The sequence below is a fragment of the Eleutherodactylus coqui genome, chromosome 4 (genome assembly GCF_035609145.1).
Source record: "Eleutherodactylus coqui strain aEleCoq1 chromosome 4, aEleCoq1.hap1, whole genome shotgun sequence".
NCBI classification, from domain to species: domain Eukaryota; kingdom Metazoa; phylum Chordata; class Amphibia; order Anura; family Eleutherodactylidae; genus Eleutherodactylus; species Eleutherodactylus coqui.
This window is the reverse complement of record NC_089840.1, coordinates 37457874-37467304: the sequence shown is the minus strand read 5'-3', so window position 1 is coordinate 37467304 and position 9431 is coordinate 37457874. Positions and strand designations below refer to the sequence as shown.

General features: G+C 45.9%; 1 long non-coding RNA gene across 1 annotated transcript; it reads left to right on the top strand.

Moving 5' to 3' along the window:
* The first annotated feature begins 2661 nt into the window (after nucleotides 1-2661).
* On the top strand, nucleotides 2662-8365 carry LOC136624584 (uncharacterized). Its single transcript, XR_010792355.1, has 3 exons — nucleotides 2662-2776; nucleotides 7356-7438; nucleotides 8263-8365. It is a non-coding gene; the product is annotated as an uncharacterized lncRNA (long non-coding RNA).
* The last annotated feature ends 1066 nt before the right edge of the window (nucleotides 8366-9431 follow it).

The window sequence follows — 9431 nt, the reverse complement described above, 5'->3', positions numbered from 1 at the left end:
CGTGTGACAAAACAGGCCTCCCTGTAAGCGTACCACGGTTCATGCTTTGGGTTGCTGCACAACCCCCCAGCACAGCACTTTTAGCGCCACTGTTGGACGAGACCAGGGAGCCACCCCATGCAAAAATAGCAGTCCATGGAATGATCAGTGGGTTCTCACCAAATCTGTGGAGAGCTTCATAGCCCTCTTTTCTCCTCTATACCATCCTTCCGGAGCTTTCTTACACTTCTTACATCCTCCGGGATACCAACCTACCTCAGATCAGTTAATCAGCATGCTCTAAGAAGTGTCCCTGGATTGGGTAATAATTGCTGGGGGTGCACTGGAGCTCGGTGGTCGATGTTGATTAGCCCCCGCCCCTGCATCTTATTTCTTGGTGTTTTGGGGACAGGGGGGGGGGGGGGACACCCTTATTTCTCGAGGCCCTTTTATTGATTGAGTGGTGCCGCTGTTGGAGTGCAGGTGGGTGCTTCCTAAAAAAAAAAAATATACTGATGTACCCGGCTTCGGCCGAGTTAATTTGGTACTGGTGTGTATCTGGTGTTCACACGGAAAATCTTATGAAGTAGTCATTACTTTAGAATTACCAAGGAAAAAAAAATGTTCAACATTTTGCATGATTCTTTGCGTTACCCAGGAAACACCACGTGGAGGTATTTATGCAACGTTTCCTTTATATAAAATGACATCGGGAAGTGAGAGAATTGGATTCCGTATGTAAAATTTGGAAACTAATTATTTTGCGCTTTGAATTGAATAATCGAGTTGGGACCCATTAGCGTTTCCTATTTATGACATAGTCAATGCCCGTGCCAAATTTCAAGTTTCTATGACATCGGGAAATGAGAGAATTAGATTACGTACATATAATTTGGACGCTCATTTTTTTGCGCTAGAATTGAACAATCGGGTTGGGACCCCTTTACTTTCCTATTTCAGACATAATCTATGCTTGTGCCAAATTTCATGTTTCTACGACATCAGGAAGTTGGAGAATTAGTGGTCAGTCAGTGAATCAGTGAGGGCTTTCGTCTATCTATCTAATCTATCTATCTCAGATAAGATTAAGACTAGTGAATGGAGCCTTGATAAATTTCCCCAGTAGTATTTATGGTTGTAACTACTGTGTTTCCCCGAAAATAAGACAGGGTCTTATATTAATTTTTGCTCCAAAATATTTCTTTTTTTACATGTATATCTGCCTGGATACCATTTAAAAATCATGTTAGGACTTATTTTCAGGGAAACAGAGTATAAGATTCAGTTTTGGTCTCACTTTTTCACATTATTACAGAAGTCTTGAGGCTCCCGATGATGTTTGGTGTTCTGGACGCCTCAGTTCTGCGGTGTTGGTGCAGCAGTGTTTTCTGGCTCGTCTACCATGTAGGCCATTGTTTCAGTACATAGGACTGTGTCTCAGAGAAGCCGGCATCTCTAGAGGAGTTACTTTTGTGGTTTTCTTTGCATTCTCCTGGCAGCGGTGTGAGATCTCTCTTGTTTTATCTAATGGGTAATACAAGACCCCATCATTCATCCACTTCTTGATCAGAGTGCGGACAGAACCAGTCTGCACTTTCACATTTTTGGATTCTTTTACTGATTTAGGCCCCCTGCACATGGGCGGAAATTTCGTGGTGGGATTTTCCACTAAATTTCCACCCATGGAAGATGCCATAGGATTGCTTTAGAAAACGCAATCCTATGCAGACGGCCGCGGTTTGTCTGCGCGAAATCACATGCAGAAGACAAACCGTGGCATGCTCTATTTCTGTGCGGGGCTTGAATTTCATTTCCCGGCTGCCGGCTCCGGCCACATGAAGGAGCTGCGGGAGCGGGTGAGTGCCACGCTGCTCTCTGCAGGCGGTCGGGTCCTGCTGCGACAATTCTCGCAACCAGCTCCGACCCGGCCGTCTGCAGGCGGCCTTATGAAGTTGAACTACTTTTGCTCCTTGGATTCTTTTTGGCAGTTATTTTGCTTTAACCAAGGTTTAGTAATGAGCAAACAGTGCAGCCTGGAGGAAATGTACAAGGATGTCTCCAGAGAGGAGGAACTCTGCTCCAATGACTGAGGTCTCCATATTTGTGTCTTCACAGGTGTCCTCATCATCCAGATCCTGTCATCCGTCTCATCAGTCTATGTGCGGAGAGGATCAGACATCACTGACTGCAGCATGAAATGTCCTCATACTAGAGATGTCCTGCAGCTGTACCAAAAATGTGGAGATAAAGATGACAATCCTCTGCTGGAGGTATGGTGTAATGACACGTGGTCCTATAATCACTGGGACCCCAGGCTTCACTACAACACAAGCAGCGGGTGCTGGAGGCTAACAGATGCCAGGAAGGACGACTCCTGTCTGTATGTTCTCTGGCTTCACAACCGTTCGGGGGCCTTCCGGCGCTCTACAGACATCACTGTACTAGGTAAGAGCTGGTGGATCACAGGAGACATTTCTCTATTGTCTTCTATGGGAAACATGATGGTCACCGAGCTTCTCCTGATACTTCCAGATCAAGTTCTCATCTCCAACATAACCAGTAACTCCAGCCGGCTCGGTCAGGACATTGCTGTGAGTGTCCAGTTCTCTGGAGAGGAGGCAGCTGTGACCTGGGAGGTGGACGGGGGGGTCTCTACCCCACAGATATCGGCTGATGGATGACAATGGGACGCTGATTATCCCAAGTGCCCAGAGAGAAGATGCCGGGAGGAGACTCCGTGTCCGGATCACAAACCCAGTCAGTGAGGAGACTCGGGAATATCTGCTGGGGATTACAGGTAAGTGGGTATTACTATGTATTATACTGACCTCACACCTTCTATACCCCATGTACTGGGGATTACAGGTAAGAGGGTATTACTGGGTATTATACTGTCCTCTCACCTTCTATACCCCATGTACTGGAGATTACAGGTAAGAGGGTATTACTGGGGTATTATACTGACCTCACACCTTCTATACCCCATGTAATGGAGATTACAGGTAAGAGGGTATTACTGGGGTATTATACTGACCTCACACCTTCTATACCCCATGTACTGGAGATTACAGGTAAGAGGGTATTACTGGGTATTATACTGACCTCACACCTTCTATACCCCATGTACTGGAGATTACAGATAAGAGGGTATTACTGGGGTATTATACTGTCCTCTCACCTTCTATACCCCATGTACTGGAGATTACAGGTAAGAGGGGTATTACTGGGTATTACAGAGATCTCACACCTTCTACCCCCCCATATACTACGGAGTAAGGTAACAGGGTATTACTGGGGTATTATAGAGACCTCATACCTTCCATACCCCATGTACTGCTGAGTGAGGTAAGAGGGGTTTTACTCAGTTATTATAGAGGTAAAGTCCCCTGGTGCAAGCACCGAATCATGACTGACTTCTAGGGTAACGTTATTGTGCCATTTTTTTTGGCAGAGTGTGCAGGGTGGTTTTGCCATTGCCTTCCTCAGTCATCTTTTACTCCCCCAGCAGACTGGTTACTCATTTTACCGAACTCGGAAGGATGGAAGGCTGAGTCAACCTTGAGCCGGCTACCTCAACCATGCGGTTGTGAGCGAGAGCTTAGGGCTACATTTCTGTTGCCTTAAAGGAGTTGTCCGGCCACACAGGGTAAAAATTTTTATAATGCTGCTGCTTCCCTTTCAGTAAGGATAGTAACAGACAGCATACAGGGGCTCAAACCGGCCGGCAGATCAGCTGCAATGTCAGTTTATTACCTTAGACTGATCTTCTCTGCAGTTTTCAAAGATGGCGCCTCTGTGCTGCCTTCTCACATGCCCTGCGCCCCCCCTCTTCTGTGTGCGCGCTCCCGATGGTAGTAAGACATGAAAAGGCAGGATTTCCCTCAGCTCACGTCCTAGCCCCGCCCACGACACGCCCACCTCTATTGAACTGCTCTACAGTCTCTCCCCGCCCAGGCCCCGCCCCCTGCTAAAGTAAAGTAAAACATTTCCCCACACACACGCCCTCATAGTGCCCCTCTCACAATGACCCCCCCCACACTTCTGTCAGCTGGGTCAATGCACATACACATCACTGCACCCCCCCCCCCTGCACACATCCATCCATCCATCCATCGATCTTTCCCATTCCACACCCCACACCCCCTTCCCCCGGGACTTCTGACAGCCGGTCCGTGCACACCACACACACATCACTGCACCCCCCCCCCCCCCCCGTGCACACATCCATCCATCCATCTCTCCAACATTTCTCCACTTCTCCCCTACTCCCCTTCTCCCCTTTCACATACTTTTAAAGTCCCGACGGTGTCTTCTTGGCTCTTGTCCAAGCAGCAGCGGCAGGCAGTCACTCACTCCGCTCTGGTATATGAAACCAGGAAGTGAGTGTACTGCGCATGCGCCGACCGGCGGCGCGCGTCCCCTGCGATGATGAGGTAAAGAGCGCGGTCCCGGCAGAAGAAAGAAGGACTGCGCATGCGCGGAAGGGAAGAGGAGCGTTCCAGCGCCGACGAGAGCTGCTGCCGGCCCGACAAGAAATGCAGACGATTTCTTGTCGTAACCACGGACGACCGAGGGTCAACACAGGGGGGGGCACCCCTTCAGGTAAGTCCAAAACTTCTGTTTGCTTCATTTTCCATGCACAATGTATATTACAAAGTGCATGGAAATGGGCAAACAGAAGTAATGAGCTATGATGTTTCTGGCCGGACAACCCCTTTAACATTCTGCTCCACTCGAGGCTCTCATACCTTCCATCACCCGTATACTACAGAGTAAGGTAAGAGGGTATTACTGGGTATTATACTGACCTCACACCTTCCATCCCCCATATACTACAGAGTAAGGTAAGAGGGGTATTACTGGGGTATTACAGAGACCTCACATCTTCCATCCCCCATATACTACAGAGTAAGGTAAGAGGATATTACTGGGGTATTATAGAGACCTCACACCTTCCATCCCCCATATACTACAGAGTAAGGTAAGGGGGTATTACTGGGGTATTATAGAGACCTCACACCTTCCATCCCCCATATACTACAGAGTAAGGTAAGAGGGTATTACAGAGACCTCACACCTTCCATCCCCCATATACTGCAGAGTAAGGTAAGAGGGGTATTACTGGGGTATTATAGAGACCTCACAGCTTCCATCCCCATATACTACAGAGTAAGGTAAGAGGATATTACTGGGGTATTACAGAGACCTCACACCTTCCATCCCCCATATACTGTAGAGTAAAGTAAGAGGGTATTACTGGGGTATTACAGAGACCTCACACCTTCCATCCCCCATATACTACAGAGTAAGGTAAGAGGGTATTACTGGGGTATTACAGAGACCTCACACCTTCCATCCCCCATATACTGCAGAGTAAGGTAAGAGGGGTATTACTGGGGTATTATAGAGACCTCACACCTTCCATCCCCCATATACTGCAGAGTAAGGTAAGAGGGGTATTACTGGGGTATTATAGAAACCTCACAGCTTCCATGCACAGTAATGTAGTTACAGTATTTTACCCAGTAATAAAAACCAGAAATCTTCCTCTTCTCTCGCCCCCATCTGTGGCAGCGCTGAACCCTTGGCTTTGTTACCATCAAGTTGGACTGAGGGACATTGAGTTATTGAGCTAGCCATTCTGTACATAACTGTCATCACTGCAGACAATCATTGGCTCCAGCGGTCACATCACACATATGGCCGGTCATGGCTGCTGTAGTGAAACCAAAGACTACAGAAGTCCTGATGAAGCAGATGTTACCTCCTCTGTGATAACTTGTTGTGGAAAGTTATCTGAAGCCATTAAAAAGCTATTGTTCTCTTATCACACAAAACCCTTTGTGATGTAATTAAAGGGTAAACAAACTGCTGTACAAGAAATTATCAGGAGGCAATAAAGGCCCATTTATAAGTAATAATGTTGCTCAAAATTCATTCAAGCGAACAAATTTAAGCAATGATCGTTCAGTGTAAATGCGAAAAAAATTGCTCACTATTAGTTTGCGTTTTTTTTATCGCTGACATTCAGTAGGCCAGAAAAGTATCGCTGAATCGCTGGCTTCTTGCTACGTATAAACGCTCCCCACTCAACACTTCACATCTTATGTGAAGCCAATGAGAACCCTACGATGTCTTACAGTCTAAACGCTCTGCACGAGCGCGGACGACCTTAGCAAGGACGTCAGCGCTCGTGCAGTCGTTTAAACGATGGTCGGCTTGTGTAGGGTCATTTACAGGCGTGACCCAGGGGGCGCAGATGTTCGACACGTCGTTCTAGTGATGATCCTTCCTGTGCTTTTATACAGCAACGATCATTGTTTGTGAATGGAGGCGGAATCGGTTGTTCCAGCCCGGCCGCCCGCCTCCATTCACAGTAAACGGGCGTCGTTCATAGATAAATGACTTGCTGTCTCTACGGGCCGATCTGTCCAGTCGTTATGCAGAAGCTGAATGACAAAATTACTTGTTGTTCGTCGTTCAGTCACGTGTGCCTATAGACTGAACGATGATCGCAGGAAACTGAAGGATTTCTCGGCCCGTGTAAAAGGGCCCCAAATCATCTTAGACTCTGCTACATCTGTCGCAGCACTGGGGGCTCGTCTTGCTGCCCCTCATTGATGCTGCAGGCGCAGCGCTCGTTGCATTTGTTGAGCTGAGTATAAATTTGGTTTGCAGTTTTCAGTTTAGTGACAGTCTGGTCCCGCTCGCTTCGGGCCCAAGACGGCAAGCGCAATAATCCAACATTATTATAAAGTGCCATTAATTCCCGGGTGCTATATGTACAAGAACAAGGGGTTAATACATTACATATGATAAACAGGCACAGTGTACATGAACTAAATGATACAGCGGGAAACGATGCTGCCCGGGTGGGCTTAGTCTACAAGACTGGGAAGGAGACGGCCGGGGAGGGTAGAAGCTGCTCATGTCGTGGTGGACAAATCTTGGAGACAATTGTGTGAAGAGCATAGAAGATCTTACAAGGACCTATTATATGTAATGTAAGAGCACAGACTGGTACATCGTACATTAGTATATGGATATTATAGCACAGAAAGATCTGATATATGCATTATATAATAATCCAGACTATAGACTGATAAACTTTTTATGGATATTATATACATTGTTTACTATATTGCGCTGCGGAATAAGTTGGCGCTATACAAATATTATTATATTGTATTATCGCAGACTATAGACTGGCAGATTGGATATTATATCACCCACATGCATATACATTGTATAACGACACCAACTATGTGACTAATACACTGTATCATAAGATAGCGTATATGTATATGCCTGTGGGTATACCGGTATATTTCTCCAGGTCGCACCCTCTCTGATTTGTGTCATTCATGTTCCTGCAGGTCCTCTGTCTCTCACATTACGACTTTCCCTTGTTGCTGCTGCTCTGGCTGTAGTGATACTTCTCTCCGCTGGGATCTTTCTTGTAAGTCCGTTTTTGGCGATTTTTATCTCCTACATATACATATAAGATTACTAGCTGATATACCCGCCTTCGCCCGAGTTAATTTGGTACTGGTGTTTATCTGGTGTTCACACGGAAATCTTATGAAGTCGTGGTTACTTTAGAGATACCGGAAAAACATATGTTCACCATTTTGCATAGTTCTCTGTTACCCAGGAAACACCACGGGAAGTAACCATGCGACGTTTCCTTTATATAAAATGACATCAGGAAGTGAGAGAATTAGATTCCATACGTAAAATGTGGACGCTAATTCTTTTGCGCTTAGAATTGAACAATTGAGGTGGGACCCATTAGCTTTTCCTATTTATGACATAATCAATGCCCGTGCCAAATTTCGAGTTTCTATGACACCGGGAAGTGAAAGAATTAGATTCCGTACGTAAAATTTGGACGCTAATTCTTTTGCGCATAGAATTGAATAATCAAGTTGGGACCCATTAACTTTTCCCATTTATGACATATTCAATGCCCGTGCCAAGTTTTAAGTTTCTATGATATTGGGAAGTGTGAGATTTAGATTATGCACATTAGATTTCGACGCCAATTCTTTTGCGCTAGAATTGAATAATCGAGTTGGGACCCAATTACTTTTCCTATTTTGGAGACAATCTATGCTTGTGCCAAAATTCATGTTTCTACGACATCGGGAAGTTGGAGAACTTTTGGCGAGTCAGTCAGTGAGTGAGTCAGTGAGGGCTTTCAACTTTATATATATAGATTACATGACAGAACACTCCAAGGGAGACATAATCTACAGGATCTGTAATCTGTTCTGTTATTAGTGTTGTAAGAGGAAGAACATGGCAGCGTCCAAGGATGGAGAGATGAAGCAGATGGATGGTTCCTCAGAAGAGAACGGACATCCTCCAAGAGCCGATCAATAAGGTGCCGTTCTATTCAGTGTTGTACTTTACAAGTGTTGAGCAGCAGGCGAAGTACATCTGTAAAACCACTACAGGAAATGTACATGCAGGATTACAAAAAGTTAAGTCTAACACTGACTTGCAGCAATGCTGCCTTCCAATAGGTGGTGCTTCTATTTGCATAAATTTCCCAGAGGAGCATGGGTGGCCTTATAAGTCTTCTCACTAGGTGCTTTCTCTAAGGAGAAACGGTACCCTTCATGACCCAAAGGAATGTGAATGTAATAAAGGTGCTATGGGGTCAAACTAGTGGGAAATGTCACTATAACAGGACTGATCTCCATTGTTCTGTACAGCCGCCATGCTCCTAATCCACTGCTGTGATTAGTAAGTGACCCCCTCTGCCTGCAGCTACTGACCCCAGAATATACTGTATGACCGTCATACTGATGATATAACTGTTTCCTTCTAGATCCTCCTGATGTTACCGAAGAACTTGTGGACTCCCAGGGTTTCCATGAGATGCATGATCCCTGGACCTCTGGAGTATGAATGGCTCCATCCTGTGGATACATCGTTCATTCTGCTTAACTGAGGCGTGTGTGCGTGCGTGCGTGCTAGTTAGTTATTTTCTGCCTGCACAGACCTGGTTACAACTTGTTTCTACAGAATTTGACATCTTTGACCTCCGTTTTCCAGCTACTTGGCTTTATTTCCCAAATCTCTAAAGAATCTCCCCAGCTAGTAGTAATGCCCCACCATGGGGCCACACACAGTATCCCCCTCTGCAGGCCTCATACAGTAAGGGCTCCCACACACTTGCGTTTCTTTAACACTACGATGTAGGTGGGTTTTTAACGTGATTGTCAATGGGACTTTCTAATGTTAAAAACGCATCACACGTTGGTGCTTTGCAATTTTTGTGCCATGCGGTTTTAACATTAGAAAGTCCCAGTGACAATTGCGTTAAAAAAAAACGCAGCGCTCCTCTTTACTAGCTCTTCCGGATACCCTGATTCCTAGACTCGGTGATGTGATGTCTCAAGGGGGCATGAAGGCGATGCAGGAGATTCTGGGGGACAGAGAGG